Below are 14,706 nucleotides of genomic sequence, written 5' to 3'. Positions count from 1 at the left end.
GATGAGGGTGCTTTGTGGTTTTATTTCAGTTCTAGGCAGCCATTCCATTCAGAGGTCTGGCAATTTACAGGGTTCTTCACTGGGTAGGACCCATAAGTCTGTTTCTTATGGAAACTGCTGCCTGTTCACTCTTCTACACTCAAGGAATACGACTCTCTTCTGGAGTAAGATCAGACTTCCCCTTGACCTCAAAGCCCAACACCAACCACTACTAGGACAGTTTATTTTATTCCTACTTTAGCCTGGAACTCCACAAACTATTAACATCTCTGAGGGCAAGAGAACCCAGCATTCAGGAAAGAGAGGCCAGGCATTATTTCTGTTTGAGGAAATGACCTTTTCATTCTTTTGCCAAAGAGTTATTTAGCAGGAGGAGAAATTCATTAAGAGTTTATTTTATTTTATTGCTTTACTATTCATCAATGGTGGTAGATTATCAGAAACATAAGATAGTACTGCCAGGTATAGTTGCAGTTCTGGGTGTGGTACTTCCCTGACGCAGCAGATGAACAAGCCCCTGGCCTGGCTTAGAGCTGCTGGTCCAGGAGAGGCTTGTTGACACCTCTACCAGCTAAATGAGCCGGATGCAATTTGCTTTCAGGGAGCAGGGAGAGCAGCACACTGACTTGCCTGAGGTCTATTTCTGTCAACTCATTTCATCTCTATTACAATTTGGTTTGGAGGGAACTTACTCATCTTTATCCTCTTACAGCACATTATGCCTGTGCATTACTTTTATTAAATTATGTTAATTGGACCTCGTGAGCAGGAACTATCAAGTAGTGAATTGCCTTGCTAAGGCCCACAGGTGCCAGTGGATGAGTGAAAAGCTCTGTGAATTCAAAGATCTGTTACATAGGTGAAGTTTCCAGTCATCTTAGTCCATTTCTGGTTTGGAAATGAATTGTTTCCTAGATATTAAGTTACATTTCCCAAAAAATGTTCTGCTCAACAATTCAGTAAAATGTTAGAAGTGTTCCATGATATAGTGGCCAAAATAATTTTGTTAAATGCTGAGGTGTGTGTCTGTACTGTAGGAATTCCCCAGGCATTTAATATGTACATTATGAATTTCCAAGAGGCAGATGTACTATATATAGCCATCCAAACTGATTAGGATAGAAAATACTTCTATGGGAATCCCCTTAACATCTCAGAGAATATATATTTCCTGGAACACAGTGGGTAAACATTGACTTAAATCTTTAGTGACAGACATCTTGTGTCAGAACAATTTTATTATAAAGATTAACTTATTAATGGATTATTTTGGGTGCAGAGAAGAAAGAGTGGGTGAGTTTGTATAGGCATCTTCTGAATTTTGTTCTTTTGTGTGCCTTATTCAGTTTTGTGAGAGTCTTATTATTTCTTTCAAGTATGTGTCTACCAATTTTCCATTTCTCTTGTCAAACCATATATTACCTCTGACAGTCTGACTATTCTGGTAGAAGTGTTGAAACATTTTAAAGCCTGTTATGGATGTCTTCTGTCTGGGGCCAGACAGTTTCCAAAGGAGTCTGGGTCAGTTGTCTCAGCGCTGCCCTGCGATAGGGTGCAGTCTATTCTGCTATAATATGAGTACATCCCTAAGAAGCCTCAAAGTATAACAAAATTCAGTAATACAGATGTTTTCAATGAGAAAAAGGTACTTAGGACTAGAATGTTAGAATAGCAAGAGTAAAGTTATTTTCCTCACAGAAATTTTAACAGTAAAGTGTTTTTCAAGCTATAAGATGACTGTTATTACATGCTAAAATAAGTTGACATCAGAACTGACAGAAACAGACTTAGGAACATCCTCCTTTACCTTTCCATTGATGCAGTTAGCAGCCTCTCAGTTTCCTGTCACCTCTAGCTTTGCTCCTGTGATCCTGCTTGCAGCACCATTTACAATTAGCACAAACTCTAAACAGAAGAGCAACAACAGCAAAAAGGCATGGATAAAGAACAGGTGAGAATTGAATAGCATGACAGTTGCATAGTTCTTTGTATTTGAATCCTATTGTCATCCAGAAGTCTTTGTTGCCTTCAGTATTTTAAAAAGGCTGCCCTGAGGATGTCCAAAGTTCTCCCCAAGATTTCTGTGGATTCTCAGGGCTTCTTCTGCATCCTGGCCTCTTGTTTTCTCATGCTGTGCTCCATGATAACCCAGATGTAAAAGTTAGACCTTTTGCCAGTTTCCACTCCCTTCTTCCATACATACACATACCATATATGAAGGTTTTTAAGTTAATATTAAATATACCTCAGGTATATTTGTATATTAAGCATTTATTAAGTAGTTATCTATGGGACTTCTACTTCTGGAAGTGGCAGAATAATTAGTTTGTGTCAATCCATCCACTGAGAACAGTTAGGTTATCTAAACAAAATATTAAAAAAATAAAATGAGCAGTTTGCAAGCATTGGAGGGCTAAAATAGCAGTGAAGAGCTAAATACTGTTAGGAGATTCTTCTTCAGATGTGCTGATTGCTAGACAGGCAATTATGAAACAAAGGGCCTGGGAAGTACTTTTGGCAGCATTATAAAAGTGAGGGGACCAAATTAAATCTAGGTCTTGCTAAATGGGAAAAGGGACATTGCTAAAACTCATGTTTTTTTAATGAGACTCAAAATTTTCTCAATTGTTTTGTAATTAAGAAATTAATTTTGAAATTACTTATGTGTTAAAAAGGAATCACCAGTGAAATTAGAAACTATTTTGACTGAATAACAATGAAAAACTACTTATCAAAACTTGTGAGATGCCAAACATAAGACCTAAAATTATAAAACTCCTAGAAGACAATATAGGAGAAAAGTTTAATGACATTGGTCTTAGCAATGAAATTTTGGTTATGACACCAAAAGCACAGGCAGCAAAAGCAAAAACAGACAATAGGACTACATCAAACAAAAAATTTTCTGCATAGCAAAGGAAATAATCAACAGATGAAAGGCAACCTATGGAATGGGACAAAATATTTACAAGCCATATATTTGATGAGGGATTGATATCCAGATTATATGAAGAACTCCTACAATTCAACAACAACAACAAAATGACTGGATTAAAAATGCACGAGGATTTGATAGGCATTTCTCCAAAGATTATTTATAAATGGCCAATAAACATATGAAAATAACAAGTGCTAGGTAGGATGAAGAGAAATTAGAAGCTTTGTGTATTGATGGTGGAAATCTAAAATGGTGCAGCTGCTATGGAAAACAGTATGGATATTTCCCCAAAGTTAAAAATACAGTTGCCACATAATCCCACTCACTGTCCAACTTCTAGGTATATATCCAAAAGAATTGAAAAACATGATCTAAAAGAGATATTTCCATATTCACATTCACTGCGGCACTAATCACAATAACCAAGATGTAGAAGCAACCTAAATGTCCATCAATGGATGAATGGATAAAGAAAATGTGGTATACACATATAGCGGAATATTATGCAGCCTTAAAAAAGAAGGGAATCCTATAAAATGGATGGACCTTTAAGACATCATGTTAAATGAAATAACCCGATTACAAAAAGAAATACTATAAGATTTTACTCATATGAGGTATATCTAAAGTAATCAAACTCATAGAAACAAAGTAGAATTTGGTTACTATGTGGTAATCATTTTGCAACATATACATACATCAAATCATGTGGAACATCTTAAAATTATACAGTGTTTATGTCAATTATATCTCAATAAAACTGGGAGAAAAAAACAAACAAAAATTTACTCTTAAAAAAAGAGTATGTGGTTCAAAAAAAAGTATGGTCACCAGAGACAATAGGGGGAAAAGGGGAGTTCAACTGGTACAGAGTTTCAGTTTTGCAAGATCAAAGAGTTCTAGAGATCTGTTGCATAACAGTGTACATATAGCTAATGTTATTGTACTGTACACTTAAAAATGGTTAAGATGGTAAATTTTATGTTATGTGCTTTTACCACAGTTAATAACCTTGGCACAAAACTTAAGACACTAAAAGTTTCGCAGAGCAAATCTAAAGGGTGCTGCCAAGAAATATACTCTTTAAGAGTTAAACAGATATGTCTTGTTTGTGTAATGATATATACCAATCTTCAGATTATTGAAATAAAGCCTTTTACCAAAAAATAAAAAAATAAAAAAAATAACCTTGGGATGCAGCTAAAGCTATGGCAAGTAGAAATTTACAGCATTAAATGCTTACATTAAAAAAGAAGAAAGACTGAAATTTAATAATCTAGGCATCTAAAGATACTAGAAAAAAGACAGTGAAAACAACACATAAACAAGAAAAAAATCAAAAAGAAAGAAATGATAAGAGCAGAAATTAATGAAATTATAAAAATCACAAAGTAAATAGGAGCCACAAAGGCAAACATTTGGTAAAGACTAGTAAAATTGATAAAGCCCTGGAAAAAAGAGAGATAATATAAATTACTAAATTACCAATTATCAGGAATAAAAAAAGAGGACATTACTATAGATCTGCAAATACTAATAAGAGGGTGTTATGAACAAGTATACGTAAATAGATTGGAAAATGTGGATCAAATGCACAAACTCTTTCAAAAACACAAACACATATAAAAACAAACATAACAAAAGAGAGAAAGTCTGAATAGCTATGTAACTATTAAGGTACTGAAGCCAGGCAGTTCTGCCTGGGGTTTCTGCAGCATGTTTATCTTTTCAAGGGTGTTTGCATGGAAAACAGCTTTGGGAGCTAGGGATAGTTCCTCTTTCTTGGTCAGAGGGTATATTTACTTCCTGACCAGGAAAATAAGATAACATCTACCTGCAGAGTGAAGGTAGGTCAGGTGGCTAGCGAAGATTGGGGGTTTCCTAAACTCAGTATTCCTCAGCTGTGACACAAGACATCCTGTGCATAGTGTCACCCTCTGTATCACCCTTTTGGAACTGGGGGCAAGGGGCCCATGCTGCCTACTGTGCTGTGATAATAAACTGTCTGAATCCATCTGGGCTTGTTGTTTGCTCACCAAACAGTGATTTGCTTGCCAAACAACAGTGCATCTAAAGACGTATTGCTTAGGGACTGCTTGACTTGACAGAAACCTTCCCACAAAGCAAATGCAGGTCCAGTTGCTTTCATGGAGTGAATCTTCCAAACATTTAAGGAAGAATTAATGCTAGTATTAACCAAAATCTTCCAAAGAATACATACAGAAGAAACATTGCCCCTCTTGTTTAATGAGGATGTCTTAACTTTTATATCAAAGCCTGAAAGGACCTCATGGGAAAGGTAAATTATAGGCCAACCACACTCATAACCATAGATACACAAACCAAATGCTACAAACTAAATCCAGTAATACACACTAATGATAGTATACCACAACCCATTAGAATTTAATTCAGAAGTGCAAATTTAAAACTCAGTTACTATAATTCACCAAAATAAGGTCAAAAAGAAAAATGGTACGATCATTTTACCAGAAGTAGAAAAATCATCTGATTCAATTCAAAATCTATTTAAAATAAAAATACTTAGCAAGCTTGAAAGGCAGGTAACTTCCTTAATATGATTAAAGTTGTTTTCAAAGAGCCTATAACAAACATCAGACTATCTTTAAAGAGCATACCCTTTTAAATATAACCACAATAACATTTTCTTACCCAGAAAATGAATAATCTTTCCTTATATCATCAAATATTCTAACAGCATTCAAATTTCTCAAGTGTTTCTTGAATGATTTTCCTTACAGGGTTCAAATTAGGTCTGTCCATTTCAGTTGATGGAGCCAAAAAACTGTGCAGAGTCTGAGATGTTCCCCTAGCTGTAACCTTAAAAATTAGCTGGCCACAATTTCATACATCTGGCAGAAGACACAAGAGTCAGAGACAAAGGATTTTGTTCCTTATGGCACAGTAAGCAATATATGCTTCATTTTAGTGTTGGTTTATTTTGCCTCCTTGTCCTGCAGGGCTGAGTGGAGTGGCCATGTGGATGCTACACAGGGTGGGTTTGGGTCACAGGTGAAGAGCCCTAAGCTTAGGAAAACTCCAATCTTTAGTAATGGGCTATAAGCAAACCTGCCAGGCTGTGCCATGGATGGAGACATTGTCTTTATCACAGTAAGCAACCTGTTCTCTGCTTCGGAGGGACAGACTGTCTCTAGCTGCCAAATCAGTTCACTATAACAACATCCTTGAAAGAGTCTAGAACCAAAAAATGGTTAATGTCTCTGCTCACAAGACATGCAGAAACACAAGAGACACACGGGGAACTGTCTCTCCATAGGGAGTCTCTTGAGTATCTTGTGACTTACAAGTTCTTCTTCTCTCTCATTTGCCTCCCCACGCACTGGCCCCACTTGCGCATCTCCTTTCCCTCAATTTATTTGTTGAAGACACTGGTCCAATAGAAGGTTAACAACCTGGATTTTGCTAATTGGATCCCTGTGATGTCTTTTAATAGTCCAACGCCTCCTCCTATATTTCCTGTAAAATCCTGACCATTTCTGTTGTTTAAGGCACCCTGTCCATGTGTTCCATCACAGCAGCCCGAGGAACCTCATACGGTGGGCATGGGATGCTCTGCAGGACTGTGTGCACTCAGCTTCGAGTAAGGAGCACTCTGTATGACCGAAAGTGGCTTCAAAGTTAGTTCTGGAGACTAGTAGTTCCAGGGTTGTCTCAGGGTCTTGATGATGTTGTCAAGGACCCAGCCTCTTGATTTCTCTTAAGTTGTCTTCAGTGTGACAGTAATGGTTATGAAATGGCAGCAGTTGCTCCAAGTGTTACGTCCTCTTGTGACAGAGTGCAAAAGGAGGAAAGGAAGGCATGGAGTTCTACTTAGGGTTCGCTCAGCAGTCTTCCTTTGTTTCATTGGTCAGAACTAGGTCACGCAGCCATTCTGAGCTGCAAAGAAGGCTAGAAGAGTGAGTACAGTCTGTTCTGCCTGCAACGCCCATTTCCAGGAAATGAATTAGTGCATGCACATTGCTAAGCAGGAAAATAATGTCTGTATAATGTGGAAGTTGTGTTGCTATAGCAAGAGAGCAGTACTTAGCAACATAGCAGGAGAGAATAACCTTCAGCAAGAATGGTAAAAGCCTTTAGGTGTATAGACAGGAGCCCTTTTAACTATTTTTAAAGAAAATTAAAAATGACTGCCTCCACCAAGGGCTTTCTTTCCAGAGAGTCACCCTTATCCCCAGGTTTATTCTTCTCTAAGCTTGTGGCAGGTTTTACTTCTATGCCCATTTTATCAGCAGTCGCACTGGCTCAGCACTTCACAATGTTTTCCACATTGTTTTTTCTTTCTTTTTTTGAAGTACTTTTTTATTGAAGCATGACATATATTTAGAAATGAACCATAAGTGAATAGTCCATGTTATTTTAATACATTTTTATTATATTTTCAGTAGCTCCAGCTATGCTAATCTGCCTGCCTAGGGCTGTTCAAATTATATTCTGAAATACCATTATTATTTTTGTTAGCATTCTTGCAAAAAGTTGCATAGGATTTGAATCATCTACCTTTAACCCCATTTTTCCTCTAAGTTCTATTTACTAAAAGTAATCTTGCTGAAAACAAGTATTTCCAGCAATGATGTTACAGTAGAAACAGCTGAATCTGACATTTTCAGCCTCTGTCACAGGAATAAGGCTCTGCCAGCTGAAAGAAGGGGGAGGCAATGATTTTGAGGCTGGGGACAGGGATGTCTGTCTAGAGCACATATGAACATAATTAACTTTGCTGCCACAGGTTGAATGTTTAACATGATGCAAACAGTTTAGAAGAAAAGTAAAAATTGCCATAGCCAAATGTGGAGACTGGCAAAAGTTAATTGGTATTAGATAATCTTCTAAATGGAATTTGTATTGTGGCTAATAAATTTGTGTAAGAGACCTGTGGAGGCTTTGCAGCTCTTCCTTGGCGTCAGGTGGGCATGGCATGGGGAATGAGAGGCTGGTAGAGCAGTTAGCAAAGTTTTTTTGTCTATAGACAACAGAACTTTGAGAAGGCCCAGACTACTAAAGCTGCCTGGAAATGTGGACATGGGCATCCACTGGTTAACAGTTATGCATGCTAGGGCAATTTTTGGAGTGCAGAATAACTGCTAATACCCAGGCATGCCACAGACTTCCAGAAGTAGCTTTCCTTGCAGGAACCTAGAACATACTGACAAACTGGACCAGCCAGGGAAACATGACTCACACAACCCCCTCTGTCTGATTGCCCCATGCCCCAGAACCCACACTGCTGAGCCACAGAGAAATGATTATAAGGTGCTCACACAGTGCTTCTGCATATACAGCGTACTGCGAGGACGTAACAAAGAGGATCAATTATCTTTTAAATAGCAAAATATCTTTCACATCTCCCTCACTGGCAGTCACCTGGATTCTTAAATATCACCAGTGACAGGTAACTCACTCTATATAGAATCTATCATATGTAGTTAAGAGAATGGATTCGGGAGTCAGGCTGCCTGGGTTCAAATCTCAGTTATTTTACTCCGACAAGTCTCTGGCCTTGACCAAATTATTTAGCATCCTGTACCTCAGTCCCTTCATTTGTAAAACAGAGGTGATAGTAATATCCAGCATCAGGTTGTTGAAAGGTATATAAATAGAGAGCAGCCTAATACCTTACACGTGCTAGACTTATTTTATTATTACTACACTGCAACTATCATTATTATGACCAAAGATCACCCAAATCAGAGCACATGGTCTAACCAATTTTGCTCCACTTGTGGTGAACCTAAGAAACTATGTTGGATATCAAAATATTTGTGGGAATCATCTGTCACTTTTGCCTCCTTATCCTTTCATTCATTCACTCTTCTGGAAACTAACTACCACCTTCTGTCTGGGAACTACATCTTCTCTGCTCTCAGAACAAACACTTCAAATGCTTCACTTCCAGCTCCAGAGGAGAGCATGTGATCCAGAGCCAGCCCATCAAAGCTGCATGTACCCCGGACCATGTGGTTCGGAGTTGGGCATGAAACATCATCATAGCCAGTGGGCCAAAAGTGTTCTGTGAGGTCTACTGGGGATAGCCCAGGCATTTCCTCTGAAGGACCTGATCCTGAGGAGATGTTAATTCTGGAGTTGTTGGCAGCCATTGGCAGCATATAGGGTCTATGAAAGAAGGGTGTGGTGTATATTTTTTATTATTTTTGGCCACTCAGCATCTTGGAACAACTTTCCTATGTTGAAGCATTTCCCCAATTTATGAGACCAGCTTGCTCTATAAAACCTGGGTTCTTGCCTTCCTATTCTTTCTTGTCCTAGGATGTATGTGTTTTAGGCTCTGACAGTCAGACCCACTCTTGCCAGACTTTTAATCAGAAGTCAGTAAAGCAAGAAGGATTCCATTCTAAGAAGGCAGTGTCAGCTTTACCCCATCTCTAGAAGTACCACTAGCAATGGTTCTAACAGGAGTATTCAGTGCCTGGGATTAGAACTCTTAGGTCCAGCTGTGCTGGCAGCGGTGTCTCCCGTGGGCTGGGTCTTAATGTGATTTGGGGTTGTGTTTCTGGCTACAAGTCTCCAAATCTGGTTCTCAAGTCTCTTAGTTATGCTGTGAGCTAGCTAAAATCTTTTAATAAATTAATTTTTCTGTTAAACTAGCCAATGTTGGTTTCTGTTGTTTGGAATTGAGAACTTTGAGTAATAGAACTAAAAATGGAGAACTGCAGATTCAGGAGATGTAGAGAGGCCAGGTCTTTGTAACTTCCTATGTGTTCCTAGATCCAGCCACAATTAAAGACAGCATTCCCCTTGATTTTTCAGTTACTTGAACCAATGAATTCTCCTTTTCCTTAAGCCAGTTTGGGTTGAGTTTATGAAATTTACAACACAAATAATCCCAACTGTTACAATATTTACTCTTCTTCTCTGTTTTTATGTCCTTAATCTTTTTTTGATTTTGTGATGAAATTTAAAATGAATAATACTTTAAAAATCCCAACCCATATAATCCTCATGGAGTCTGTTCATAACTGTGATCCCAAGTTCTATTAACAAGGCCAAGTATCTCTTTGCTCTTTAATATCACATGTAGTCAGAACAGAATTTGACCGTGTTAATTTCATTTTTCTCTCCTATAAAATTCTTCATTGTTTTAGCTTTTCCTTTTTTTAAAAAACTAACAGGAAGTGAAATAAATGCATGATTTTTCTATCCGATTTCTAAGTTTTACCATTAAAAACAAGCATGATACTTATTTTTTTCTTTTTTCTTTTTTCTTTTGGTATCATTAATCTACAGTTACATGAAGGACATTATGTTTACTAGGCTCCCCCCTTCACCAAGTCACTTGTTCACTTCACCCACATACTTGTTCAGAGTCACTTCACCCACATACTTGTTCAGAGTCACTGTCCATCAACATAGTAAGATGTTGTAAAATCACTACTTGTCTTCTCTGTGTTGCACAGCCCTCCCCGTGCCCCCCCACACTATACATGTTAATCGTAATGCCCCCTTTCTTTTTTCCCACCCTTATCCCTCCTTTCCCACCCATCCTCCCCAGTCCCTTTCCCTTTGCTAACTGTTAGTCCATTCCTGGGTTCTGTGCTTCTGCTGCTGTTTTGTTCCTTCAGTTTTCTTTTTTTCTTATACTCCACATATGAGTGAAATCATTTGGTACTTGTCTTTCTCTGCCTGGCTTATTTCACTGAGCATAATACCCTCTAGCTCCATCCATGTTGTTGCAAATGGTAGGATCTGTGTTTTTCTTATAGCTGAGTAATATTCCATCATGTATATGTACCACATCTTCTTTATCCATTCATCTACTGATGGACATTTAGGTTGCTTCCATATCTTGGCTATTGTAAATAGTGCAGCGATAAACATAGGGGTGCATCTGTCTTTTTCAAACTGGAGTGCTGCATTCTTAGGGTAAATTCCCAGAAGTGGAATTCCTGGGTCAAATGGTATTTCTATTTTGAACATTTTGAGGAACCTCCATACTGCTTTCCACAATGGTTGAACTAATTTACATTCCCAGCAGCAGTGTAGGAGGGTTCCCCTTTCTCCACAACCTCGCCAACATTTGTTGTTGTTTGTCTTTTGGATGGTAGCCATCCTTACTGGTGTAAGATGATATCTCATTGTGGTTTTAATTGGCATTTCTCTGATCACAAGCGATGTGGAGCATCTTTTCATGTGTCTGTTGGCCATCTGAATTTCTTCTTTAGAGAACTGTCTATTCAGCTCCTCTGCCCATTTTTTAATTGGATTATTTGCTTTTTGTTTGTTGAGATGTGTGAGCTCTTTATATATTTTGGATGTCAACCCTTTATCGTATCTTTCATTTATGAATGTATTCTCCCATAATGTAGGATACCTTTTTGTTCTATTGATGGTGTCCTTTGCTATACGGAAGATTTTCAGCTTGATATAGTCCCATTTGTTCATTTTTGCTTTTGTTTCCCTTGCCCGGTTAGATATGTTCAAGAAGAGGTCACTCATGTTTATGTCTAATAAATTTTATCTATTTCTTCTCTGATCTTTATTATGTCCCTCCTTCTGCTGACCTTAGGCCTCATTTGTTCTTCTTTTTACAATTTCAATAATTGTGACATTAGACTATTCATTTGGGATTGTTCTTCCTTCTTTAAATATGCCTGGATTGCTATATACTTCCCTCTTTAGACTGCTTTTGCTGCGTTCCACAGAAGTTGGGGCTTTGTGTTGTTGTTGTCATTTGTTTCCATATATTGCTGGATCTCTATTTTAATTTGGTCATTGATCCATTGATTATTTTGGAGCATGTTGTTAAGCCTCCATGTGTTTGTGAGCCTTTTTGCTTTCTTTGTACAATTTATTTCCAGTTTTATGCCTTTGTGGTCTGAAAAGTTGGTTGGTACGATTTCAATCTTTTGGAATTTACTGAGGCTCTTTTTGTGGCCTAGTATGTGGTATATTCTGGAGAATGTACCATGTAGACTTGAAAATAATGTGTATCCTGTTGCTTTTGGATGTGGAGTTCTATAGATGTCTATTAGGTCCATCTGTTCTAGTGTGTTGTTCAGTGCCTCTGTGTCCTTACTTATTTTCTGTCTGGTGGATCTGTCCTTTGGAGTGAGTGGTGTGTTGAAGTCTCCCAAAATGAATGCATTGCATTCTATTTCCTCCTTTAATTCTGTTAGTATTTGTTTCACATATGTTGGTGCTCCTGTATTGGGTGCATATATATAATGGTTATATCCTCTTGTTGGACTGAGCCCTTTATCATTATGTAATGTCCTTCTTTATCTTTTGTTACTTTCTTTATTTTGAAGTCTATTTTGTCTGATACTAGTATTGCAACACCTGCTTTTTTCTCTCTGTTGTTTGCATGAAATATCTTTTTCCATCCCTTGACTTTACATCTGTGCATGTCTTTGCATTTGAGGTGAGTCTCTTGTAAGCAGCATATGGATGGGCCTTGCTTTTTTATCCATTCTATTACTCTGTGTCTTTTGATTGGTGCATTCAGTCCATTTACATTTAGGGTGATTATTGAAAGGTATGTACTTATTGCCATTGCAGGCTTTAAGTTTGTGGTTACCAAAGGTTCAAGGTTAGCTTCTTAACTATCTTACTGTCTAACTTAACTCACTTATTGAGCTATTATAAACACGGTCTGATGATTCTTTGTTTCTCTCCCTTCTTATTCCTCCTCCTCCATTCTTCATATGTTGGGTGTTTTGTTCTGTGCTCTTTTTAGGAGTGCTCCCATCTAGAGCAGTCCCTGTAAGATGCCCTGTAGAGGTGGTTTGTGGGAGGCAAATTCCCTCAACTTTTGCTTGTCTGGGAATTGTTTAATCCCTCCTTCATATTTAAATGATAATCGTGCTGGATACAGTATTCTTGGTTCAAGGCCCTTCTGTTTCATTGCGTTAAGTATATCATGCCATTCTCTTCTGGCCTGTAGGGTTTCTGTCGAGAAGTCTGATGTTAGCCTTATGGGTTTTCCTTTGTAGGTGACCTTTTCTCTCTCTCTGGCTGCCTTTAATACTCTGTCCTTGTCTTTGATTTTTGCCATTTTAATTATTGTGTGTCTTGGTGTTGCCCTCCTTGGATCCCTTGTTATGGGAGTTCTGTGTACCTCTGTTGTCTGAGAGGCCATTTCCTCCCCTAGTTTGGGGAAGTTTTCAGCAATTATTTCTTCAAAGACACTTTCTATCCCTTTTTCTCTCTCTTCTTCTTCTGGTACCCCTATAATTCGGATATTGTTCCATTTAGATTGGTCACACAGTTCTCTTAATATTCTTTCTTTCCTGGAGATCCTTTTATCTCTCTCTGCATCAGCTTCTCTGCGTTCCTGTTCTCTGTTTTCTAGTCAATTAATGGTCTCTTGCATCTCGTCCATTCTGCTTTGAAGTCATTCCAGAGATTGTTTTATTTCTGTATTCTCCCTCCTTAGTTCTTGCATATTTCTCTGCAAGTCCTTCAGCATGGTTATGACTTTTGTTTTGAATTCTTTTTCAGGAAGATTGGTTAACTCTATCTCCCCAGGTTCCTTCTCGGGGGAAGATGTAGAAGATGTTGAAGATGTCTGGGTCAGTCTTGTCTGGGTCAAATTTTTTTGCTTTTCATGTTGATAGGTGCAGTGATATGCTACTGACTCTCTGTCAGCTGGGAGAGCCAAGACTCTTTCAACTTGCTCCTGGCCTTTCTTTACTGGGACAACTGTGACCCCTAGTGGCTTGTGTTGGGCAATTGCGTGTAGACTGGGTCTCTGTATCTTGCCCGGCCTGTATGGAGGAAGCTCCCTTGCTGTGGGCGTGGCCAGCCTCAGGCTCCTGCTCTGCTATGGCGGGGCCCGGGAGGGGTAATGGATGGGGGGCTGTTTGGCTATTTACCTCCATGAGGGGTCTCAGAGCTGTTGCCCAGGGGGTTAGTGCGCCCGGAGTTCCCTGGAATTTCCAGCTGCTGGACTGTGACCCAGGATGCTTCCGTCCAGCTGTGGGGTCCCTGTCCCTTTAAGACTTTCAAAAAGCACTCGCTTTTCTTTGTCCTAGAGGCGCTGGCTGCAGGACCCGCTCACAGGTCTTACTGTCCTGCTTCCCTAGTTTCCAGCACCCCACGCATGCACTGTGTGTCTGCGCTCTGGTGCGGGTGGCTAGGGCTGGGTGTTTAGCAGTCCTGGGCTCCCTCTCCCTCCCCGCTCCGACTCCTCTCCTCCTGCCAGGAGCTGGGATGAGGGGCCTCGGGTCCCGCAGGGCTGCAGCTTGTATCTTACCCCTTTCACCAGGCGCTGGGTTCTCGCAGGTGTGGATGTAGTCTGGCTGTTGTCCTGTGTCTTCTGGTCTCTCTTTTAGGGTTAGTTGTATTTGTTGTATTTTCAAAAGTATATATGGTTTTGGGAGGAGATTCCCACTGTCCTACTCATGCCACCATCTTGGCTCTGCCCCTGATACTTACTTTTTATATTTAAACATTAAAGATCACATATTGCATATACTTTTATAATAATCTGCATACACTGCATTGCAAGAAAAGAAAATATACATCCACTCAATGATGGTCTTGTCCCAGCAGAAGTGTTCTAGAGTACAGAGTGTAATTTATTGAAATGTTTGACATTAGGTTCCTTTTTTTGTCATTATAATTTCTGGCACATACATTTTACACAAATGTTGCTCCCCACCTTCCCAAAGTTATTGCTTCTCAATGTTTGTGAAACACAATTACGCACTTAAAAAAAATGTTTTTCAAAAGAAGATCATGTGGGTCAGTGAGTTTACTCACTGGCATGT

Source organism: Manis pentadactyla, chromosome 5 (genome assembly GCF_030020395.1).
Source record: "Manis pentadactyla isolate mManPen7 chromosome 5, mManPen7.hap1, whole genome shotgun sequence".
NCBI lineage: Eukaryota > Metazoa > Chordata > Mammalia > Pholidota > Manidae > Manis > Manis pentadactyla.
This window is presented reverse-complemented; position numbering follows the sequence as displayed.